Source organism: Somniosus microcephalus, chromosome 4 (genome assembly GCF_052327205.1).
Source record: "Somniosus microcephalus isolate GS21.2 chromosome 4, FLI_Smic_1.0, whole genome shotgun sequence".
Lineage (NCBI taxonomy): Eukaryota > Metazoa > Chordata > Chondrichthyes > Squaliformes > Somniosidae > Somniosus > Somniosus microcephalus.
Window position 1 is genome coordinate 84,874,831 of NC_140990.1, and position 23,808 is coordinate 84,898,638.

The 23,808-nt window shown below is 50.3% G+C and overlaps 1 pseudogene; it reads right to left on the minus strand.

Moving 5' to 3' along the window:
* LOC147119404 (uncharacterized) overlaps window positions 1–23,808 on the minus strand; it is a 113,408-nt pseudogene that overhangs the window by 85,697 nt on the left and 3,903 nt on the right.

A 23,808-nucleotide genomic window follows, 5' to 3' on the forward strand; every position in this document is an offset into this window, starting at 1 on the left:
AGAGGGTCAGAGGGACCTTGGTGTACATGTACATAGATCCCTGAAGGCAGCGGAACAGGTAGATAAGGTGGTTAAAAAGGCATATGGGATACTTGCCTTCATTAGCCGAGGCATAGAATATAAGAGCAGGGAGGTTATGATGGAGCTGTACAAAACGCTGGTGAGGCCACAGCTGGAGTACTGTGTGCAGTTCTGGTCGCCTCACTATAGGAAGGATGTGATTGCTTTGGAGAGGGTGCAGAGAAGATTCACCAGGATGTTACCTGGGATGGAGCGCCTCAGCTATGAAGAAAGACTAAACAGGCTGGGGTTGTTTTCCTTGGAGCAAAGAAGGCTGAGGGGGGACCTGAGAGGAACTTTTCCCCTTAGTAGGGGGGTCAATAACAAGGGGGCATAGATTCAGGGTAAGGGGCAGGAGATTTAGAGGGGATTTGAGGAGGAACTTTTTCACCCAGAGGGTGGTTGGAATGTGGAACTCAATGCCCAAAAGGGTGGTAGAGGCAGGAACCCTCACAACATTCAAGAAGCATTTGGATGAGCACTTGGAATGCCATTGCATACAAGGCTATGGACCAAATGCTGGAAAATGGGATTAGACTGGACAGGGATGGATGGGCGGCGCAGACACGATGGGCCGAAGGGCCTCTTTCTGTGCTGTAAAACTCTATGACTCTATGAGGACTAGTTTGCAGAGTTCTGGGGATAAAGCTGGGGTTTGGGACTAAATTGGACAGCTCTTTCAAAGAGCCGGCACAGACACAATGGGCCGAATCACCTCCTGTGCTGTTAGATTCTATGATCAGTGTGAAGACGCTGGTGTCTCTTAAGGTTCTTAGAGCTTTTAAAGCTCTTCCCACAGTCAGAACATTTCAAGGGTCTCTCGTCAGTGTGAACTCGCTGGTGTGACAGGAGGGTGGATGACTGAGTGAATCCTTTCCCACACTCGGAACAGGTGAACGACCTCTCCCCAGTGTGAACTCGCTGGTGTCGCTTGTGCTCCTGAGGGATTTTAAAGCTCTTCCCACAGTCAGAACATTTAAAGGGTCTCTCGTCAGTGTGAACTCGCTAGTGTCTCAGCATGGTGGATGAATCAGTGAATCCCTTTCCACACACGGAGCAGGTGAATGGCCTCTCCCCAGTGTGAACTCGCTGGTGTGCCTTTAGATCCCCGGAGCTTTTAAAGCTCTTACCACAGACAGAACAGTTAAACGGTCGCTCATCAGTGTGAACAAGCTGGTGTCGCTTCAGATCCTGGGGGATTTTAAAGCTCTTTCCACAGTCAGAGCATGTAAACGGTCTCTCCCCAGTGTGAGCTCGCTGGTATTCCTTCAGAGCCCCGGAGCTTTTAAAGCACTTCGCGCACTCAGAACAGTTAAACGGCCTCTCCCCAATGAGAACAAGCCGGTGTCGCTTCAGATCCATGGGGCTTTTAAAACTCTTCCCACAATCAGAACACTGAAATGGTCTCTCATCAGTGTGAACAAGCTGGTGTGTCAGCAGGTGGGATGACTGAATGAATTTTTTCCCACACTCTGAGCAGGTGAACGGCCTCTCCCCAGTGTGTTTGCAGGTGGGATGAACAAACAAATCCCTTTCCACACACAGAGCAGGTGAACAGACTGTCCCTGGTGCGATTGCGCTGTTGAACTTCCAATGCAGATGGGAAACTGAATCCCTTCCCGCCGTCCCCACCTTTACCCGGTTTCTCCCCGGTGTGACGGTGCACGTGTCTTGCCAGGTCAGGCGATCGGCTGAATCCACATCCACACAGTGAACAAGTGTACGGCTTGTCATCGCTGCGATCACTGCTTTCTCCTACAGCACGGGTTAGATACAGAGTAAAGCTCCCTCTACACTGTCCCATCAAACACTCCCAGGGCAGGTACAGCACGGGTTAGATACAGAGTAAAGCTCCCTCTACACTGTCCCATCAAACACTCCCAGGGCAGGTACAGCACAGTTTAGAGTACGAGTAAAGATCCCTCTGTGATTCTGTAATTATTTACATAGGAGATCCCCAGTACCAACATTCCTGACTATTCAGCAGAATTCTCACAGGGATAAACCTTGCCAGAGACTTCAGTGCATTTACACTAATCTCCTGTGTGATAGACTCCCTGGAGTTTATAAGAATGAGAGGTGATCTCATTGAAACATACAAGATTCTGAGGGGGATTGAGAGGGTAGATGTTGAGAGGTTGTTTCCCCTGGCTGGAGAGTCTAGAACTAGGGGGCATAGTCTCAGGATAAGTGGTCGGCCATTTAAGACTGAGATGAGAAGGAATTTCTTCACCCAGAGGGTTGTGAAGCTTTGGAATTCTCTGCCCCAGGGGGCTGTGAATGCTGAGTCTTTGAGTATATTCAACGCTGAGATAGATAGATTTTTGCACTCTAGGGGAATCAAAGGATATGGAGATCGGGCAGAAAAATGGAATTGAGGTCAATGATCAGCCATGATCTTATTGAATGGCGGAGCAGGCTCGAGGGGCCGTATGGCCCACTCCTGCTCTTATTTCTTGTTTTCTTAACCGCACAGTCACTGACACCAATCTCCTCCTGTCTGATATAAACCAACCCCAGTCCTTGACACCAATCTCCTCCAGTCTGATATAAACCAGCCCCACAGTCACTGACACCAATCTCCTCCTGTCTGATATAAACCAGCCCCACAGTCACTGACACCAATCTCCTCCCGTCTGATATAAACCAACCCCAGTCCTTGACACAAATCTCCTCCTGTCTGATATAAACCAGCCCCACAGTCACTGACACCAATCTCCTCCTGTCTGATATAAACCAACCCCACCATCACTGACACCAATCTCCTCCTGTCTGATAAAAACCAGCCCAACAGTCACTGACACCAATCTCCTCCCGTCTAATATAAAGCAACCCGTCACTGACACCAATCTCTTCCTGTCTGATATAAACCAGGCCCACAGTCACTGACACCAATCTCCTCCTGTCTGATATAAACCAACCCCACAGTCACTGACACCAATCTCCTCCTGTCTGATATAAACCAGCCCCACAGTCACCGACACCAATCTCCTCCTGTCTGATATAAACCAACCCCACAGTCACTGACACCAATCTCCTCCTGTCTGATATAAACCAACCCCAGTCACTGACACCAATCTCCTCCTGTCTGATATAAACCAACCCCACAGTCACTGACACCAATCTCCTTCTGTCTGATATAAACCAACCCCAGTCACCGACACCAATCTCCTTCTGTCTGATATAAACCAACCCGTCAATGACACCAATCTCCTCCTGTCTGATATAAACCAACCCCACAGTTACTGACACCAATCTCCTGTCTGATATAAACCAACCCCACAGTCACTGACACCAATCTCCTTCTGTCTGATATAAACCAACCCCAGTCACCGACACCAATCTCCTCCTGTCTGATATAAACCAACCCGTCAATGACACCAATCTCCGCCTGTCTGATATAAACCAATCCCAGTCACTGACACCAATCTCCTCCTGTCTGATATAAACCAGCCCCACAGTCACTGACACCAATCTCCTCTTGTCTGATATAAACCAACCCCACAGTCACTGACACCAATCTCCTCCTGTCTGATATAAACCAGCTCCACAGTCACTGACACCAATCTCCTCCTGTCTGATATAAACCAGCTCCACAGTCACTGACACCAATCTCCTCCTGTCTGATATAAACCAGCCCCACAGTCACTGACACCAATCTCCTCCTGTCTGATATAAACCAGCTCCACAGTCACTGACACCAATCTCCTCCTGTCTGATATAAACCAGCCCCACAGTCACTGACACCAATCTCCTCCTGTCTGATATAAACCAGCTCCACAGTCACTGACACCAATCTCCTCCTGTCTGATATAAACCAGCCCCACAGTCACTGACACCAATCTCCTCCTGTCTGATATAAACCAGCCCCACAGTCACTGACACCAATCTCCTCCTGTCTGATATAAACCAGCTCCACAGTCACTGACACCAATCTCCTTCTGTCTGATATAAACCAGCTCCACAGTCACTGACACCAATCTCCTCCTGTCTGATATAAACCAGCTCCACAGTCACTGACACCAATCTCCTCCTGTCTGATATAAACTGACCCCACAGTCACCGACACCAATCTCCAGTGTATGTCAGACTGAAGTTGTTTACAATCCTGATGAGCTTTTACGCTATTCCTAGTTGAGTTCGAGATCTCCAATGAAACATTCCACACACCTTAATCCCCTGAGCACAGGCTTTATTTTTAAACATGTAGATTCTACAGTAATACAACTCCCACACTAAATGAGTGCAAAATTTTCACATGGGAGATTCTACAAAGGAATACTTCTTGTAACATTCTTACAATATTTTAGTTATATAGTAAGACTCTTAATCTAACAAGCTGTATCCATGAACTCAGACTTTGATCATTGCCAAGCCTGAGAGGCATGAAAGGATGTTCGACTCTTTTAAAATGCCAATTAGAATGACATTGTCATCAATCGATGTCACATTACCGAGAGAGCCTCCTTTTTAAAGGGGCACAAACAATCAACTCCCAATTATAATTAAATCAGATCCGAATACTGTTGCTGGTGTTGACAATTGACTCCAGTCCCTCCGGTGCCCACTGGTCACGGAAGGCCTCCAGCGTCCCGGCGGACACCGCGTGCTCCCTCTCCAGGGACAGCCCGAAGGATGTTCCACCTTGGCTGTAGCCGTCAGCTTTCTTCTTCCCGGGGTGCTCTCTGAACTGAGCTGCAAACTGTTCCTGTATTTAAAGCCCAATCAGATACAGCCCATGTGACCCTGGTTCCCACGGCCAATCAAACCATTGAGCTGAAAGACATTTATCAAATAAAGCATTCCATTGGCTGGCTGTTTAGGGTTCATCGAGTAACTGCTTCCTGTTCATTGGAGCTACGAGGAATCTGCGAGTCAGAACAATGTCAGAGTTTGCTTTTACTGGGGCATTTCAAGAAACAAGTGGCCTTCACGGTTCGGCTCAGTCCACACAGGCAGAGTTCTCAGCTCTGCTGGTTCTGTTCACACGAGGTCTGTTTCAGCTTAAAAGGGATAATTAGAGCCTGTTCTGTCTGAGGTGATTACAAGCTAATAGTTCACTAGACACGGGTCTATAATACAAAGTTTACTCATATTAAACATACATGTATATAAAACTAGGAAGACTTTACTTTTATGACTCTACTTCATGTTAAATCTTATCTTCTAATAAAACCCAGCTTACTTACCGTCCACTCCTGGAGGCCCCACTCCCTGAGCCTACAACCTTCAGCAGGGTCAGTGGTGGAGTTCCACAGCGGGAGTGATCCCAGAGTAACTGTCGGGATCGCACCCCCGTGAATGTTCCGGGTCGTGTATTTTTAGTTATCCTGGTGTCTAACACACACACATCAATAAAACAGGGAATTCCTGGAAACACGCTGCAGGTCCTTCTTTATCTGGAGATTAAATGTCTGTTGTATAATTGTACCAGCAGTTAACAGGCTCCTGTGAACTCCTCCCTCTGCTATTTTAATGTAGGCTTTAGTTAACTTATTTTAAACAGATTTATTTTAAATGGGTTAATGTCTGTCTTAAAATGGTAGACTGAGGACTGTCACACAATCATGTTAAATCTTCATGGAATAATTACCACAGTCATCTTTAGACTGGAAACTTAAACCTGCCATTTCACTTTCAGTCAGGAACAGATCGTAGTTTGACACCAATCTCTGATTTGACAGCACAGTTCCCAGCATTCACCGTTGTTCTTCCTGTCTCTAAACACAGTTGTAAAGGAGCCTTCTGTTCCGTGCCTAGGAGCTCTCAACCATGGAACAGAGCGGATGGGACACATTTCTTACACGTTCGATATTAACCCACATGGTGACTTTGCTGTCAGTGAAAAGAGACGAGAAAGACCGAATGCTGTTTGCCCCTCTCAGTGTGGCCCTGAAGGACTGTGTCCAGGCTGAAGTTCTGTTCCCGCCGTATGATCCTCTCCCAGATTGTCCTTTCGGAGCTCCAGCCAGGTGATGCTAAACACACAGGTTAGAAAGACAAAAATCTACAGGAATGCATTCAAAACAAAGCTGATTTCTTTGACATCTATCCAGAATCTTAAACTCCAACCCAGTTATAGGGGTCATTAGCATCAGCAGAAACAAATCCCAACTGTCAGAATGAACACGATTCAGTCCTGGATGTGATTGACAGCAGCAATAACAGCAGAATCCAACCCCTGCAGTCACTTGTGAACTCGCTGGTGTGTCAGCAGGTTGGATGACTGAGTGAATCCCTTCCCACACACGGAACAGGTGAACGGCCTCTCCCCGGTGTGAACTCGCTGGTGTCTCAGCAGGTTAGATGACTGAGTAAATCCGTTCCCACACACGGAGCAGGTGAACGGCCTCTCCCCAGTGTGAACTCGCTGGTGTATCAGCAGGTCCTTTGTGCTTTTAAAGATCTTCTCACAGTCAGAACATTTAAAAGGTCTTTTATCTGTGTGAACAAGTTGATGTTCAGTGAGGTGCGATGACCGAGTGAATCCCTTCCCACACTCAGAGCAGGTGAACGGTCTCTCCCCAGTGTGAGCTCGCTGGTGTGTCAGAACGTCGGATGAATTAGTGAATCCCTTCTCACACACGGAACAGGTGAACGGCCTCTCCCCAGTGTGAATGCGCTGGTGTGTCAGAAGTTTCGATGGTCGATTAAATCCCTTCCCACATGTTGAGCAGGTGAATGGCCTCTCTCTAGTGTGAATGCTCTGGTGTCTCAGAAGCTTGGATGAACGAGTGAATCCCTTCTTACACACGGAGCAGGTGAACAGCCTCTCTCTAGTGTGAATGTGCTGGTGTTTCACAAGCTCAGATGAATGAGTGAATCTGTTCCCACACATGGAGCAGGTGAATTGCCTCTCCCCAGTGTGAACTCGCTGGTGTGCCAGAAGGTTGGATGAATGAGTGAATCCCTTCCCACACACAGAGCAGGTGAACGGCCTCTCCCCGGTATGACATCGTCGATGAATTTCCAGCTTCGATGGGGAACTGAATCCCTTCCCACAGTCCCCACATTTCCAGGGTTTCTCCGTGGTGCAGGTGTCCTTGAGTCTCTCCAGGTTGGACGATCAGTTGAAGCCTCGTTCACACACAGAACATGTGTACAGTTTCTCCCCGCTGTGAATGGTGCAATGTTTTTTCAGGCTGTGTAACTGGTTAAAGCTCTTTCCACAGTCAGTGCACTGGAACACTCTCACTCGGGTGTGTGGGTGTCTCCGTGCTTTTCCAGTCACACTGATGTTTGAAATCTTTTTCCACAGACAGAACAGACAAACATTTCTCCTTCCACATTCAAAGGCTGATGATATTCAGGTCCTGATGAATCGGGTCACTCTGTCAAATCTTGACATGATGTTTGGTTTGAGTTTCTCGTCTGCACATCCTCCTCTTCTAATGCCCTGTAAAAGGAGATAATAAAAGTCAGGATAGAAATTTGTATTTTTCGTCTTTTCTCTCCTCAAGGTGGTGCTTGATGATGGGGTTTGGCCCCAGTCACTCTTTGCCCTCCAGTTCCTTGCTAATAGCAATTCTGAGCTGTGAGCCGATACAGCGAGCTGCCAGTATTTCGACCATGGGGAGCAGCACAGCCACCGGCCCTGGCTGCTGTCTGGAAAAGCTGAGGCCAATGGTAGCACACCAACAACTTTCATTTACATAGCGCCTTTAACGTAGTAAAATGTACCAAGGTGCTTCACAAGAGCGGAATCAGGCAAAAACTAACCTTGGGGCCGAGGCAACTGAAGGCACGGCCACCAATGGTGGAGCAACGAAAGTGGGGGATGCACAACAGGCCAGAATTGGAGGAATGCAGAGTTCATAGAATCAGAGAATGGTACAGCCCTTCGGCCCATTGTCCCAGAGCCAGCTCTTTGAATTTAGTCCCACTCCTCTGCTTTATCCCCATAGACCCGCGTTTTAAAGGTGCTATGTAAAGGTAAGACGTTCTTCTTTGGTCTGAGTTTGCGGTGTGTAAATGCTGCCCTTCTCACAGCCTGTAAAAGGAGTTTACAAAAGCCATCACTGAGAGTCCAGGATAGAAATTGACAAGATTCTCTCCTCCTGGTTCCTGGCCACAGGGCCGCGCATGCGCCCTGCTGCCCCCTGAGCCTCTCAAGATGGCGGCCATTACCCCGGGCCTGTCACCGGGAGAAAGCCCCGCAGCTGCCGCCTCGCTCGGGGCAAACACCCGGCCCGGAGGCTCTTGTTCGGGGCCTGAGGCCCACCCCGGGTGTGTGTGAAGCAGATAATGTTGAGTGTTTTAAAAATGGGGCCTGGGGCCGCACTCGGGGTGTGAGCAGCCCGCGTCCTCCCGGGGTTCATGAACCCGCTCCGAGCTCGGGGTGTGAGCGGCCCGCGTCCCCCCGGGGTTCATGAACCCGCTCCCTGAGCTCGGGGTGTGAGCAGCCCCCGTCCCCCCGGGGTTCATGGACCCGCTCCGAGCTCGGGGTGTGAGCGGCCCGCGTCCCCCCGGGGTTCATGAACCCGCTCCCTGAGCTCAAGGTGTGAGCGGCCCGCGTCCCCCCCGGGGTTCATGAACCCGCTCCCTGAGCTCGGGGTGTGAGCAGCCAGCGCCCCCCCCGGGGTTCACGAACCCGCTCCCTGAGCTCGGGGTGTGAGCGGCCCGCGTCCCCCCGGGGTTCATGAACCCGCTCCCTGAGCTCGGGGTGTGAGCAGCCAGCGCCCCCCCCCCCGGGGTTCACGAACCCGCTCCCTGAGCTCGGGGTGTGAGCGACCCGCGTCCCCCCGGGGTTCATGAACCCGCTCCCTGAGCTCGGGGTGTGAGCGACCCGCGTCCCCCCGGGGTTCATGAACCCGCTCCCTGAGCTCGGGGTGTGAGCAGCCCGCGTCCCCCCGGGGTTCATGAACCCGCTCCCTGAGCTCGGGGTGTGAGCGGCCCGCGTCCCCCCGGGGTTCATGAACCTGCTCCCTGAGCTCGGGGTGTGAGCAGCCCGCGTCCCCCCGGGGTTCATGAACCCGCTCCCTGAGCTCTCACCTGATGTGTCAGCGGCTGCTGTCAATGTACGCGCATGCTCAGCTCACACTGCCCGGGTGATTGACGGGAGCTCCGGACCAATAGGAAGAGCGGGGCGGGGTTGGAGGACCGAGCGGGCGGCGGGTCCTCCAACCAATCGGAGTGTGTGAGGAGCGGGGCTTGACCTTTAAACCTGAACAACAGAAGGCGAGCTGAGCATGCGCGGACCTTGGCAGTCTGCAAATGGAGGAGAAATGGTGGTTGTTCAGGGAGCGTCTGTAAATAAAGGAGAAATTATTCATTACTTTGGGGGTTGGTTTGTGTGAACAAATATATCAGTGATTTTAATGAGACACTTTCTGTGTCCCAGCTCCTGTAAATACTGGCTGGAAAGGGGCCGGACTCTCAGGAGGCTCCACACCGCTGGCTGCTCGTGTGTCAGTGATCTCCCATCAGATTAATGTGTTTCTGCTGTGGGTGTGTTTAACAAAGTGCCCAAAGCAATTCAAAAGGTGGGGAACCAGTGAGTGTAGAACTGAACCCAGCCAGAGTCAGCACCTTCAGGGGAGGAGAGGGAGGGGAACCAGTGAGTGTAGAACTGAACCCAGCCAGAGTCTGCACCTTCAGGGGATGAGAGGGGAACCAGTGAGTGTAGAACTGAACCCAGCCAGAGTCAGCACCTTCAGGGGAGGAGAGGGAGGGGAACCAGTGAGTGTAGAACTGAACCCAGCCAGAGTCAGCACCTTCAGGGGAGGAGAGAGAGAGAGGAACCAGTGAATGTAGAACTGAACCCAGCCAGAGTCAGAACTTCAGATGGTGAGAGAGAGGGGAACCAATGAGTGTAGAATTGAACCCAGCCAGAGTCAGCACCTTCAGGGGAGGAGAGGGGAAACCAGTGAGTGTAGAACTGAACCCAGCCAGAGTCAGCACCTTCAGGGGAGGAGAGAGAGAGAGGAACCAGTGAATGTAGAACTGAACCCAGCCAGAGTCAGCACCTTCAGATGGGGAGAGGGAGGGGAACCAACGAGTGTAGAACTGAACCCAGCCAGAGTCAGCACTTTCAGGGGAGGAAGAAAACTGGGAACAGAGGAAATAATTTGGAGATCGTGCGATGGGCTTGGATTTTAGCACAGGGAGGAGGCAGAGTGTGTGGGACAGGGATTTATAGCTTTTGGGGAACAAGAGAGAAAAGAATGTTCCATAGAAACTAGAATTGTCTGTTCTGAATTTCTGTCCTCTACTTACAGTGATGACTTTTGTAAACTTCTTTTACAGGGTTTTAGAAGGGGAGGATTTGCAGACAGGAAACTCAAACCAAACATCATGTCAAGATCTGACAGAGTCACTCAATTCATCAGGACCTGAATATCATCAGCCTTTGAATGTGGAAGGAGAAATGTTTGTCTGCTCTGTCTGTGGGGAAAGATTTCAAACATCAGTGTGACTGGAAAAGCACCGAGACACACACACCCGAGTGAGAGTGTTCCAGTGCACTGACTGTGGGAAGAGCTTTAACCAGTTACACAGCCTGAAAAAACATCGCCCCATTCACAGCGGGGAGAAACCGTACATGTACTCAGTGTGTGGATGAGGCTTCAACTGATCATCCAACCTGGAGAGACACAAGGACACCCGCACCACGGAGAAACCGTGGAAATGTGGGGACTGTGGGAAGGGATTCAATTACCCGTCTGAGCTGGAAACTCATCGACGCAGTCACACCGGCGAGAGGCCGTTCACCTGCTCCGTGTGTGGGAAGGGATTCACTAAATTATGCCACCTTTGGCACACCAGCGTATTCACACTGGGGAGAGGCCATTGACCTGCTCCGTTTGTGGGAAGGGATTCACTAACTCCTCCAGCCTCACTGCACACCAACTTGTTCACTCTAATAAGCGACCATTTAAATGTGCTGACTGTGAGAAGAGCTTTAAAAGCAGAAAGCATCTGATGCAACACCGTTCACTCAGTCATCCACCCTCGCTGCACATCACCTTGTTCACACTGATAACAGACCATTTAAATGTGCTGACTGTGAGCAGAGCTTTAAAAGCAGAAGGGATCTGCTGAAACACCAACGCACTCACACTGTGGAGAGGCCGTTCACCTGCTCCATGTGTGGGAAGGGATTCACTCGTTCATCCCACCTTCTGACACACCGGCATATTCACACTGGGGAGAGGCCGTTCACCTGCTCCCTGTGTGGGAAGGGATTCACTCAGTCATCTAACCTGCTGAAACACCAGTGAGTTCACAAGTGTCTGCAGGGGTTGGATTCTGCTATTATTGCTGCTGTTAATCACATCCAGGACTGAACCATGATCATTGTGACAGTTGGGGTTTGTTTCTGCTGATGTCAATAACCCTATAACTGGGCTGGATTTTAATATTTTGATACCTGTCAAATAAATCAGCTTTGTTTCAAACACACAGTGTGTCGAGTCCTTCATTTCTCGAAGCTAAGAGGAGACTAATTGATGTCCTGTTACCGACAGCTCCATTTTTGGGCCTTTTCTCCTTTCTAACTCTAGATTATTTCAGTTCTCATACCTTCGGTTACTCTCATGCACAATCCCAGCTCCCCATACCTTCCAGAGTGCCTCTCCTAGCCCTGGTATCCAGGGAAGGTATTGGTAACACGCCTGGGATCACTAAACACAAAACCCAGTCTGTTAATCACTTTCAGCTACTGGGCTTAGTGTGTGACCCACAGCATCTCTCACCTTCGATGTGTGAATAGAGCATCACGCCTCAGAACCTGGTTTTAAATTTAAATGCACTCAGCAAATGTATTGAACAAGAGATGAACAAGTAAACAGATCACGGCCCATCCTCCAGCTCTATATTGTAGGCCGATGAGACTCTGTTAAGGTGCCATGTGCTGCAGGACCGCTCTGCATTTTGCCTGTAATGAAAATAACTGAAGATTTGTCCCAGTGTAACCTTTGCTGTTATGAAATTAGTGTGTCTTTTAATGAGCCTCACGTCCTTGCTCATGTCGGCTGCAATTGTGTAGAAAGGGGATGTGTAAAGAGATGGTCTGTGTATGGAGATGTGAAACAAGGAAACAGTGTGTGTGTGTGATAGTGACACAGCCTTGTGGTCACAGTCAGACCAATGACAGATATCCTTGTGGTTATGGTTTGGGCAGGGCCAGATCAATAATGTACCAAACAAGTCAAATATAAATATCGCCAGTGTAGTCGCAGCTTGTTAGAACAGACCTGGGGAGAAGAGAGCTCTGAATCCACTGTATTATCCCTGTTCTCCGGATCGGGTAACTATACTCTGTCTGTATCTTTGCAGTGCTGTTAATAAAGTCAGTGAAAGACAATCTGTTGTTGTGAGCTTGATTATCTGGTGTCTGAAACCACAAGACTCAAATTTTAAAGTGAAAAAGATGAACAAGTAAACACATCATGACCCACTACTCCAGCTCTATATTCACAGGAGAAAGTCTGTTATCACACTCCTCGAGTGGACAGAATAAAGAAAGATCCCAACTCAAAGAGCCTCTAGAATAATTGGTAAATACGAGAGAGTGGTTGGAGAGTAGGGGTGAAAGAGGAGTTGGGGTGAGGGGGGTTGGAGAGTAGGGATGAAAGAGGAGTTGGGGTGAGGTGGGTTGGAGAGTAGGGGCGAAAGAGCAGTTGGGGTGAGGGGGGTTCGATAGTAGGGGTGAAAGGAGCTGGGGTGAAAGAGGAGTTGGGGTGAGGGGGTTGGAGAGTAGGGGTGAAAGAGGAGTTGGGGTGAGGGCATTGGAGAGTAGGGGTGAAAGAGGAGTTGGGGTGAGGGGGGTTGGAGAGTAGGGGTGAAAGAGGATTTGGGGTGAGGGGGTTGGAGAGTAGGGGTGAAAGAGGAGTTGGGGTGAAAGGAGTTGGGTGAGGTGTTGGAGAGTAGGGGTGAAAGAGGAGTTGGGGTGAGGGTTGGAGAGTAGGGGTGAAAGAGGAGTTGGGGTGAGGGGTTTGGAGAGTAGGGGTGAAAGAGGAGTTGGGGTGAGGGGGGTTTGGAGAGCAGGGGTGAAAAGAGTTGGGGTGAGGGGGTTGGAGAGTAGGGGTGAAAGGAGTTGGGTGGGGGGCGTTGGAGAGTAGGGGTGAAAGGGATTGGGGTGAGGGGGGTTGGAGAGTAGGGGTGAAAGAGGAGTTGGGGTGAGGGGTTTGGAGAGTAGAGGTGAAAGAGGAGTTGGGGTGAGGGGGTTGGAGAGTAGGGGTGAAAGAGGAGTTGGGGTGAAAGAGGAGTTTGGGTGAGGGGGGTTGGAGAGCAGGGGTGAAAGAGGAGTTGGGGTGAGGGGGGTTGGAGAGTAGGGGTGAAAGAGGAGTTGGGGTGAGGGGGGTTGGAGAGTAGGGGTGAAAGTGGAGTTGGGGTGAGGGGTTTGGAGAGTAGGGGTGAAAGAGGAGTTGGGGTGAGGGGGGTTGGAGAGTAGGGGTGAAAGAGGGATTGGGGTGAGGGGGGTTGGAGAGTAGGGGTGAAAGAGGAGTTGGGGTGAGGGGGGCTGGAAAGTAGGGGTGAAAGAGGGATTGGGGTGAGGGGGGTTGGAGAGTAGGGGTGAAAGAGGAGTTGGGGTGAGGGGTTTGGAGAGTAGGGGTGAAAGAGGGATTGGGGTGAGGGGGGTTGGAGAGTAGGGGTGAAAGAGGGATTGGGGTGAGGGGGGTTGGAGAGTAGGGGTGAAAGAGGAGTTGGGGTGAGGGGGGTTGGAGGGTAGGGGTGAAAGAGGAGTTGGGGTGAGGGGGGTTGGAGGGTAGGGGTGATAGAGGAGTTGGGGTGAGGGGGTTGGAGAGTAGGGGTGAAAGGAGTTGGGGTGAGGGGGTTGGAGAGTAGGGGTGAAAGAGGAGTTGGGGTGAGGGGGTTGGAGAGTAGGGGTGATAGAGGAGTTGGGGTGAGGGGGTTGGAGAGTAGGGGTGAAAGGAGTTGGGGTGAGGGGGTTGGAGATTAGGGGTGAAAGAGGAGTTGGGGTGATGGGGTTGGAGAGTAGGGGTGAAAGAGGAGTTGGGGTGATGGGGTTGGAGAGTAGGGGTGAAAGAGGAGTTGGGGTGAGGGGGGTTGGAGAGTAACAACAACAACTTGCATTTAGATAGCGCCTTTAACGTAGTAAAACATCCCAAGGTGCTTCACTGTAGCGTTATGAAACAAATTTTGACTCTGAGCCACATGAGGAAATATTCGGGCAGATGACCAAAAGATTGTTTAAAGAGGTTGGTTTTAAGGAATGTCTTGAAGGAGGAACGAGAGGTAGAGAGGCGGGGAGATTTAGGAAGGGAATTCCAGAGCTTGGGGCCTCGACAGCTGAAGGCACGGCCGCCAATGGTGGAGTGATTAAAATCGGGGATGCGCAAGAGGCCAGAATTGGAGGAGTGCAGAGATCTCAGAGGTTGTAGGGCTGGAGGAGTTTACAGAGATAAGGAGAGGGGAGGCCATGGAGGATTCCTCTGGTGCTGGAATCAAGAACAAGAGGCCTTAATCTTAAAATTAGAGCTCGGCCATTCAGGGGTGAAATCAGGCAGCACTTCTTCACACACAGGGTAGTAGAAACGTGGAACTCTCTCCCCCAAAAGGCTGTGGACGCTGGGGGTCAATTGGAGTTTTGAAGACTGAGATGATCGATTTTTGTGAGGTAATTGTTCCAAGGGATGTGGAATAAAGGCGGGTAAATGGAGTTAAGATACGGATCAGCCTGATCTAATTGAATGGTGGAGCAGGCTCAAGGGGCTGAATGGCCTCCTCCTGTTCCTCTTCATCCAAACCTATCAGCAGATCCTTCTATTCCTTTCTCCCTCGTGTACTTATCGAGCTTCCCCTGAAATGTATCCGTGGTATTCACCTCAACCACTCCATGTGGTAGCGAGTCCCACATTCTCACCACTCTCTGGGTAAAGAATTCCACATTGGATTTATTGGTGACTCTCTTATATTTATCCTAGGTTTGGATTCCCCCCAACTGAAGGAAACATCTTCTCTACGTCCACCCTATCGAACCTCTTCACAGTTTTAAAGACCTCTATCAGGTCGAGAGAAAAGAGCTCCAGCCTGTCCAGTCTTTCCTGATAAGTACATCCTCTCAGTTCTGGTATCAACCCTGTGAATCTTTTTTGCACCGACTCCAGTGCCTTTATATCCTCTTTATAATATGGAGACCAGAACTGTGCAGAGTTCTCCAAGTGTGGTCTAACCAAGGTTCGACACAAGTTTAACAGAACTTCTCGACTTTTCAATTCTATCCCTCTAGAAATGAAGCCCAGCGCTTGGATTGTTTTTTTTAACGGCCTTATTAACCTGCTCATCGGAAAACCCCGGGTAAGGTACACCCAGCGAGCCCACTCTGAACCCGCTTTACTGCTCATCAGAAAACCCCGGGTAAGGTACACCCAGCGAGCCCAGTCTGAACCCGGTTTACTGCTCATCGGAAAACCCCGGGTAAGGTGCACCCAGCGAGCCCACTCTGAACCCGGTTTGCTCATCGGAAAACCCCGGGTAAGGTACACCCAGCGAGCCCACTCTGAACCCGGTTTGCTCATCGGAAAACCCCGGGTAAGGTACACCCAGCGAGCACACTCTGAACCCGGTTTACTGCTCATCGGAAAACCCCGGGTAAGGTACACCCAGCGAGCCCACTCTGAACCCGGTTTGTTCATCGGAAAACCCCGGGTAAGGTACACCCAGCGAGCCCACTCTGAACCCGGTTTGTTCATCGGAAAACCCCGGGTAAGGTACACCCAGCGAGCCCACTCTGAACCTGGCTTGCTCATCGGAAAACCCCGGGTAAGGTACACCCAGCGAGCCCACTCTGAACCCGGTTTGCTGCTCATCGGAAAACCCCAGGTAAGGTGCACCCAGCGAGCCCACTCTGAACCCGGTTTGCTGCTCATCGGAAAACCCCGGGTAAGGTACACCCAGCGAGCCCACTCTGAACCCGGTTTACTGCTCATCGGAAAACCCCGGGTAAGGTGCACCCAGCGAACCCACTCTGAACCCGGTTTACTGCTCATCGGAAAACCCCGGGTAAGGTACACCCAGCGAGCCCACTCTGAACCCGGTTTGCTGCTCATCAGAAAACCCCGGGTAAGGTGCACCCAGCGAGCCCACTCTGAACCCGGTTTACTGCTCATCGGAAAACCCCAGGTAAGGTGCACCCAGCGAGCCCACTCTGAACCCGGTTTGCTGCTCATCGGAAAACCCCGGGTAAGGTGCGCCCAGCGAGCCCACTCTGAACCCGGTTTGCTGCTCATCGGAAAACCCCGGGTAAGGTGCGCCCAGCGAGCCCACTCTGAACCCGGTTTGCTGCTCATCGGAAAACCCCGGGTAAGGTACACCCAGCGAGCCCACTCTGAACCCAGTTTGCTCATCGGAAAACCCCGGGTAAGGTACACCCAGCGAGCCCACTCTGAACCTGGTTTACTGCTCATCGGAAAACCCCGGGTAAGGTACACCCAGCGAGCCCACTCTGAACCCGGTTTGCTCATCGGAAAACCCCGGGTAAGGTACACCCAGCGAGCCCACTCTGAACCCAGTTTGCTCATCGGAAAACCCCGGGTAAGGTACACCCAGCGAGCCCACTCTGAACCTGGTTTACTGCTCATCGGAAAACCCTGGGTAAGGTACACCCAGCGAGCCCACTCTGAACCCGGTTTGCTCATCGGAAAACCCCGGGTAAGGTACACCCAGCGAGCCCACTCTGAACCCAGTTTACTGCTCATCGGAAAACCCCGGGTAAGGTACACCCAGCGAGCCCACTCTGAACCCGGTTTGCTGCTCATCGGAAAACCCCGGGTAAGGTGCACCCAGCGAGCCCACTCTGAACCCGGTTTACTGCTCATCGGAAAACCCCGGGTAAGGTGCACCCAGCGAGCCCACTCTGAACCCGGTTTGCTGCTCATCGGAAAACCCCGGGTAAGGTGCACCCAGCGAGCTCACTCTGAACCCGGTTTGCTCATCGGAAAACCCCGGGTAAGGTACACCCAGCGAGCCCACTCTGAACCCGGTTTACTGCTCATCAGAAAACCCCGGGTAAGGTGCACCCAGCGAGCCCACTCTGAACCCGGTTTACTGCTCATCGGAAAACCCCGGGCAAGGTACACCCAGCGAGCCCACTCTGAACCCGGTTTACTGCTCATCGGAAAACCCCGGGTAAGGTACACCCAGCGAGCCCACTCTGAACCCGGTTTACTGCTCATCGGAAAACCCCGGGTAAGTTGCACCCAGCGAGCCCACTCTGAACCCGGTTTACTGCTCATCAGAAAACCCCGGGTAAGGTGCACCCAGCGAGCCCACTCTGAACCCGGTTTACTGCTCATCGGAAAACCCCGGGCAAGGTACACCCAGCGAGCCCACTCTGAACCCGGTTTACTGCTCATCGGAAAACCCCGGGCAAGGTACACCCAGCGAGCCCACTCTGAACCCGGTTTACTGCTCATCGGAAAACCCCGGGTAAGGTACACCCAGCGAGCCCACTCTGAACCCGGTTTACTGCTCATCGGAAAACCCCGGGTAAGGTACACCCAGCGAGCCCACTCTGAACCCGGTTTACTGCTCATCGGAAAACCCCGGGTAAGTTGCACCCAGCGAGCCCACTCTGAACCCGGTTTACTGCTCATCGGAAAACCCCGGGTAAGGTACACCCAGCGAGCCCACTCTGAACCCGGTTTACTGCTCATCGGAAAACCCGGGTAAGGTACACCCAGCGAGCCCACACTGAACCCGGTTTACTGCTCATCGGAAAACCCCGGGTAAGGTGCACCCAGCGAGCCCACTCTGAACCCGGTTTGCTGCTCATCGGAAAACCCCGGGTAAGGTACACCCAGCGAGCCCACTCTGAACCCGGTTTGCTCATCGGAAAACCCCGGGTAAGGTACACCCAGCGAGCCCACTCTGAACCCGGTTTGCTGCTCATCGGAAAACCCCGGGTAAGGTACACCCAGCGAGCCCACTCTGAACCCGGTTTGCTGCTCCTCTGTGCCCAGCACTGCCTGCACCCCCGGCACACGGCAGTGGAATTTCAAAAGATGGAAGGAATCTGTCAGCATTTGAAAGGCTTTTAGAAAGAATTCAAGGTGTTTCAGAGAGTTGGGATCTTTCTCTACTCTCGGGGAGTTAGATATCAGCCTTTCTCCTGTGATCATCTTTGAAAGAGCTGCCAATTAATCCCACTCCCCGGCCCTTTCCCCAGAGCCCTGCAATCTTTTCCTTTAAGCAGATCCAATTCCCTTTTGAAAGTTACTTTTGAATCTGCATCCACCCCCTTTCAGACAGTGCATTCCAGATCACAACTCACTGAGTGAAAATGTCTCATCTCCCCTCTGGCTTTTTGTCCATTATTTGATGTGACATGTTAATTTGTGAAATATATTTTCTGAGTGGAATTAAATATAAACCAGGTTTGATTCTCTATTCACACATCGAAGGTGAGAGAGATGCTGTGGGGCACACGCTAAGCCCAGTAGCTGAAAGTGATTAACAGACTGGGTTTGTGTTTAGTGACCCTGGGCGTGTTACCGATACCTTCCCTGGATACCAAGGCTGGGAGGGGCACTCTGGAAGGTATGGGGAGCTGGGACTTGTCCATGAGAATAACTGAAGGTATGAGAACTGAAATAATCTAGAGTTAGAAAGGTGAAAAGGCCCAAAAATGGAGCAGTCGGTAACAGGACATCAATTAGTCTCCTCTTATCTTGGAGAAATCAAGGACTCGACACAATGTGTGTTTGATACAAAGCTGATTTAGTTGACAGATATCAAAATATTAAACTCCAGCCCAGTTATAGGGTTATTAACATCAACAGAAACAAACCCCAACTGTCACAATGAACATGGTTCAGTCCTGGATGTGATTAACAGCAGCAATAACAGCAGAATCCAACTTTGGCAGTAACGTGTGAACTCCCTGGTGTTTCAGTAGGTGGGGTGAATCAGTGAATCTCTTCACACACACGGAGCAGGTGAATGGCCTCTCCCCAGTGTGAGTGCGTTGGTGTGTCAGCAGCTCATTACTTCTTTTAAAGGTCTTCTCACAGTCAGAACATTTAAAAGGTCTCTCGTCAGAGTGAACACATTGGTGTTCATGGAAGTGGAATGACTGAGCGAATCACTTCCCACACACGGAGCAGGTGAATGGCCTCTCCCCAGTGTGAACTCGCTGGTGTGTAAAAAGGTGAACTGAATGAGTGAATCCCTTCCCACAGACAGAACAGGTGAACAGTCTCTCCCCAGTGTGAACTCGCTGGTGTGTAAAAAGGTGAACTGAACGAGTGAATCCCTTCCCACAGACGGAACAGGTGAACGGCCTCTCCCCAGTGTGAACTCGCTGGTGTGTAAAAAGGTGAACTGAACGAGTGAATCCCTTCCCACAGACGGAACAGGTGAATGGCCTCTCCCCAGTGTGAACTCGCTGGTGTGTAAAAAGGTGAACTGAACAAGTGAATCCCTTCCCACACACGGAGCAGGTGAACGGTCTCTCCTTGGTGTGAACTTGCTGGTGTTCAGCGAGTTGCATTGACTGGCTGAACCTCTCCCCACAGTGAGAGCAACTGAATGGACTCTCATGAGTGTGAAGGAGCTGGTGTTCAGCCAGACGGAATGACTGCCGGAACCTCTTCCCACAGTGAGAGCAACAGAACGGTCTCTCATCAGTGTGAACTCGCTGGTGTTCAATCAGCTCCTCAGAGGTTTTAAAGCTGTTCCCACAGTCAGGGCATTTAAAAGGTCTCTCATCAGCGTGATCAAGTTGGTGTGCAGTGAGGTGGGATGAACAAGTGAATCCCTTCCCACACACGCAGCAGGTGAACAGCCTATCCCCAGTTTCCAGCAGGGCCAGTTAATTGAATCCCTTCCCACAGTCCCCACATTTCCACGGTTTCTCCATGGTGCGGGTGTCCTTGTGTCTCTCCAGGTTGGACGATCAGTTGAAACCTTGTCCACACACAGAACACATGTACGGTTTCTCCCCGCTGTGAACGGTGCGATGTTTTTTCAGGCTGTGTAACTGGTTAAAGCTCTTTCCACAGTCAGTGCACTGGAACACCCTCACTCGGGTGTGTGTGTCTCGGTGCTTTTCCAGTTACACTGATGTTTGAAATCTTTTCCCGCAGACAGAACAGACAAACATTTCTCCTTAATTCTGGGCACCGCACTTTAGGAAGGATGTTGTTGAGTCTGTGTGTCCCAGTTATGCTTAGGATCAATCACTGGACACAGACAACAAGAATAACTTTTAACAGGTCTTTACTATTCGGAGGTCAGGGCTGAACTGCCCAGCAAATCCCTACACAACACTTATATACCGGTGTGGTCACCACCGGTATTACAGTATACAGCAGCCAAGAGAAAGTAGTACATCTCTTAAGGTAGTTCTCTTAAGGTGGAACAGGTTACATACACCACAATCCTCCCTTTTTAGCTTAACAGTTATATCCCCATTTAACATAACATAATAACATATATATATATACAACTTCATGCAAAACAGTTCAAAGATTCAGTCTCTGAGGAGGCCTCCTGATTCGAGTTGGATAACGCCTTTCAGGGGTCTCTGATTCTCGTTGCTGGGGTGACTCATCTAGTTGGTCTCTTATGGATTGGACATCATCATCAGGTACATTCACTTCTGAGGTAGATGCTTCAGGTTCACTAACTTCTTCCACGGTTGTCTCTGCCGTAACCATGGGTTCGACCCTTGTTCTCGATTCTACCAGTTGGTCAGCATGACGCCGTATTACATTTTCACCAATATCTACCGTGTACATCAGGGGTCCTTGTCTGGCCCGAATTGTTCCAGATTGCCATTTCTCGTTTTTATAGTCCCGGGCTAACACTGGTTGTCCTATTTCGAAACTCCGAGTGGTCTTGTTATTTATATGCTGGAACTGTTTGTTTTCAACTTCCCTCCGCACATTTGGTTTTAACAAGTTCAACCTGGACCGCAACCTCCTGTTATAGAACATCATGACAGGACTTTGGTTTGTCACTGCATGAGTGGCGTTTCGATATGCCAGTAGGAATTTGTCCACCTTGTGTTGTAGTGGAATCTGATCTTCGCTCATGGCCTTTATTGCTTTTTTTGAACGTTTGTACAAATCTCTCGACCAACCCGTTTGTAGCCGGATGATATGGGGCAGAGGTATAATGTTTCACCCCATTCTTCTTCATGAACTTCTGGAATTCTTCTGACACGAACTGCGGTCCGTTGTCTGAACATATTTGTTCTGGCAATCCATTTCTTGCAAATATCGTTCTTAGCACCGCGATCGTCTTTTCCGAGGTAGTGGTAGTCATCTTAATCACTTCTAGCCATTTAGAATGTGCGTCCACCGCAATTAAAAACATGGAGTCCATGAATGGACCAGCAAAGTCAATATGTACACGTTGCCATGGGGTTGAAGGCCATTCCCATGGATGCAGCGGTGCAATCGGAGGTGCATTTTGCACTTTTTGGCACCCTGAGCAGCTTTTCGTCAGATCCTCTACCTGTTGGTCGATACCCGGCCACCACACATAAGCCCTAGCAAGGCTTTTCATCTTGACTCCCCCCAGATGACCTTCATGCAGTTCCTTTAGAACTCTCTCTCTTAACTTAGGAGGAATAATCACCCTTGTTCCATACATCAATGTTCCTTGACAGACGGACAGCTGTTCTCGTCTTGCTGAGAATGCCGGTAACAGTGGATCACCATGTGCTGGCCATCCCTTCACTGTCACTTCGTAGACCCGGGACAGTGTCGGGTCGTTCCTGGTTTCTCTTTCAATACATGCATTGGTGACTGGTAAACATTCGATGATGGTCGAGTGAAATAACTCAACAGGGTCAACCGTCGGTGCCTCCTCCTCTGTAGGTAGTGGCAGGCGCGACAGCCCATCAGCATTACCATGCTGCTTTGTACCTTTGAATTCAATCTGATATTGATGTGCCCCTAGGAAAAGGGACCATCTCTGGAGTCTCTGTGCTGTCATCACCGAAACACCCTTCTTAGGGTTAAAAATGGATACCAACGGCTGGTGGTCTGTCAGAAGCGTAAACTTTTGGCCCTGCAGGTAATGATTAAACTTCTTTACTCCCCACACAAGGCTGAGAGCCTCCCTATCTATCTGAGCATAGTTGCGCTCAGCGGAGGTCAATGATCTGGATGCGAACGCGACTGGCCTCTCCAGGCCATTTGGCAACTTGTGTGAGAGTACTGCCCCAATAGCATATGGAGAAGCATCACAAGCCAAACGAATAGGCAGCGTTGGGTTGAAGTGAGCCAACACTTCCTCTGAGGTGATCAATGCCTTGCTTTTGCGAAAGGCCCTCTTACAGTCCTCGCTCCACTTCCATGGTACTCCCTTCTGCAAAAGAGCGTTCAGCGGGTGCAGCACCGTGGATAAATTTGGCAGAAACTTATGGTAATAGTTAATCAACCCTAGGGACGACCTCAACTGGGATACATTATCCGGAGCGGGAGCCTTCACAACAGCTTTGATCTTGTCAAGAGATTTATGAAGCCCCTCCTGGTCAATGACATGACCACAGTACGAGATCCGCTTCTGAAAGAACTCACATTTCTGGCGATTATCTCGAAGTCCATATTCTTTCAATCTGGTGAGCACCAGTTCCAAATTTGTAAGGTGTTCCTCGTCATCATCTCCTGTAATCAGAATATCGTCCAGGTAGCATTGTGTGCCTGGAATTCCCTGTAATACCTGCTCCATGGCCCTCTGCCAAATTGCTGGAGCCAATGCCACTCCAAAAACCAGTCTATTATACCGGTACAAACCTCTATGCGTGTTGATCATGAGATACTGGCGTGACTCTTCCTCAACTTCCATCTGTAAGTACGCCTGCACCAGGTCTATCTTGGTGAAGTGTTTCCCGCCAGACAACGAAGCGAAGATATCCTCAATCCGCGGAAGCGGATACTGCACCGTGTGAAGCACCGGATTAACAGTGATCTTGAAATCTCCACAGGTGCGAACCTTCCCCGGTTCCCCCGGCTTGTTGCTCGATGAACGCTTCATGACGAGAACAATGGGCATAGCCCACTCACTCCAGTCTACCTTAGACAGTACTCCTGAACGTTCTAGCCCTTCCAGCTCAGCTTCCACAGCAGGTCGTATGGCTTTGAACAATTTCGGGTTTGCATGTTCTTCAACCTTGATGTTTGCTGTAATTCCTCTCAGTGTTCCCAGTCCCTGTTGGAACACCTCTTTAGCATCGTCCAATATTCTGGACAATCGTTTAGGTTTGACATCTTTGTTACCGGAATCTACCGTTAGTGCTTTTAAGGAATGCCAGTCCATATTTATTTTCCTAATCCACTCCCGTCCCAGTAGTGGTGGACCTCCCTCAGGTAGCACATATAAGTCCATTCCTCGGCTTTCTTTGCCCTTGTGGACCACCTTTACCTCTATCTTCCCGATGGGGTATACTCTTTGCCCCGTGTATGTTTTCAATACAATCTCCGTATCCCGTAGGGGAATATGTGGGAATAACCTTTTGTAATCTTGCTTATTCATGACCGTCAATGCCGATCCAGTGTCCAATTCCATCTTCACTTGGACTCCTGCTATCTGAAGTGTGACCCAAATTGTTTGGAGGTCTGCTTCCTTACCAACATTGTGTACTCTTAGGCTACCCAGTTCATTACTGCTGGAGTCTGAACCTGACTTCTGTTCGTTCGAACTGTTCTCTGTCACCTTGTGTACCTTTCTGTACTTTTCCTGCGGTGACTTTTTGTTGCTGGTCTTCTTTCCTGACCGGCATACTTTAACTATGTGACCAAGCCTGCCACATTTTCTGCATTCCTGATTTTTGAA